Raw genomic sequence first — 2,500 nt, forward strand, 5'->3', positions numbered from 1 at the left:
TAAATAGATAAAAAATCTATAAAGTAACATTATATATGTGTTATTCCGTAATTTAGCTTTTTTTTCTAGTATCTCTACCACGTTGGAATATCCTTCTCATAACAGCACACCTTTAGCGTGGTTATACACTTTGAAACTAGTAACTAATCCTTTTATTAGTGTATTTCTAGTGTGTAGACATAGTATCACCTATAATACCCACCCTGTATGGGGTACTGTCTATATATTTTATACAACTAATATATATGTATATATACTTATATATATATATATATATATATATATATATATATTTATATATATATATATATACAGTATATATATATATTGCTGATAAACACGGGGAAAAAACGGAAAAGAACACTAGAATTCCCAAGCGCTGTCGTGATATATCAGATGTGAAATATCACGAAAGTGCTTGGGAATTCTAGTTTTCTTTTCCGTTTTTTCCCTGTGGTTATCAGCAATCTTTTGGATCACGTGGTGTTGTGATCTTTTTGCATATATATAGATATATATATATATATATATATATATATATATACACACACATTATATATTTTTTCGAATGGAAAAGGGAAGTCACCAGTCATACAGGAAGGATGAGTGTCTCTGGTCCGTAGGGGCGCTACTAAAGTTTACATAGGGACTAATCAATGATGGTAACAGCTGGATGTGGCTGGTTCGATCCGGTGCCCAATTGCCAGCTGGGGTATATATATATATATATATATATATATATATATATATATATATATATATATATTTATATATATATATATATATATATATATATATATATATATATATATATGTGCCAAGATGAGAGGGAGTGAGGAGGATGGAGGGGAGTGGAATATGTAGGGAATAGAATGGGTGGGAGTGGTTTCTATGCCTTTTTCTTTTTCGCTACCCCCCGTGTAAGGAGGAAAAAGCCTTTGGTATATGTAATATATATATATATATATATATATATATATATATTACATATATATATATATAGATATATATATGTATATATATATATATATATATATATGTAATATATATATATATATAGGGAGTTGCTAAGTGTGAAGGAGGATAGGGAAGGAAAGGTAGTTGCAGTGGGAAGTGCTAAGGAAATGACCATGATGAGTGAGGAAAATTGAGAAATAAAGAAAGATGAAGTGAAGGCAGCTGTTAAGATGGTTAGAGCAGGTAAGGCGCCTTGGTTGGATGGATGCTATGTAGAATGTCTGAAAAAAGGAGGTACAATTATGGTGGACTGGCTGATGAGGTTATTTAAAGTTTATTTAAGAGAGGGTAGAGTGCCGGAGGTCTGGAGAAGTGCCTGTATAGTTTACTTTACAAGGGAAAAGAGGATAAGTGTGAGTGTAGTAGTTACAGAGCGATCAGTTTGTTAAGTGTAGTTGGGAAGGCTTATGGGAGGATCTTGATTTAACTGATTAGGAAAGGAAAAGAGGGAGTAATTGGTGAAGAAAAATGTGGGTTTAGGACAAGTAGGGGTTGTGAAGATCACATTTTTGTGGTAAGACAGATATGTGAGAAAGCTATAGGAAAAGGTAAAGATGTTTTTGGGGCTTTTATAGATCTGGAAAACGCTTATGACATGATAGACAGGAAGGCACTGTGGGAGGTTTTGCAAATATATGGGATAGGAGGAAAGCTGTTAAGAGCAGTCAAAAGTTTTTACGAGAGTAGTAGAGCGTGTGTCAGGAATAGAAATAGAGTGGTTTGATGTAAAGGTGGGACTTCGTCAGGGATGTTTTATGTCGCCCTGGCTGTTCAATTTATATATGGATGGGGTGGTACAAGACGTGAATGCAAGGGTAGTGGAGATGGAAAGAATGGAGAAAAGTTGGAGATAAGCAAGTTATTGTTTGCTGACGACACTGCGCTTGTGGCAGATTCAGAGGAGGGATTGAGGAAGCTAGTGACAGAGTTTGGGAAGGTGTGCGAAAAAGGGAAGTTAAATATAAATGAGGGTAGAAGCAAGGTGATTAGATGTAAAAGGGGAGAAAGGGGTAGCAGATTGGAAGTGAGTATTAAGGGAGAGAGACTGGAGGAATTGGATAGTTTTAGATACTTGGTTGTGAATGTGGCAGGAAGGAGAGGAGTAGGGGTGGAGGTAGAATGTAGATTGAGAGAACCGAGTAAATGCCTTGGAGGACTAAAAAGTGTAATGAAAAATAGACATTTGGGAATGGATGCTAAGAGGAGATTTATGAAGGAGTGATTGTGCCGACAGCACTGTACAGGATAGAAACATGGAACATAAGAGAGGAAGAGAGAAGGAGTTTGAATGTGTTTGAGACGAGGTGCCTGAGAAGTATGATAGGGATTACTAGGCTAGATAGAGTGAGAAATGAGGAGGTGAGGAGGAGAACAGGGGGTGGAAAGTGAGTTGGTAGATAGGGACAATGAAAGCGTATTGGGATGGTTTGGACACGTGGAAAGAATGAGTGAATAAATATTAGTAAAAGAGGTGTGGAAAGCA

Source organism: Oratosquilla oratoria, chromosome 37 (assembly GCF_046742065.1).
Source record: "Oratosquilla oratoria isolate Oo_2021 chromosome 37, ASM4674206v1, whole genome shotgun sequence".
NCBI classification, from domain to species: domain Eukaryota; kingdom Metazoa; phylum Arthropoda; class Malacostraca; order Stomatopoda; family Squillidae; genus Oratosquilla; species Oratosquilla oratoria.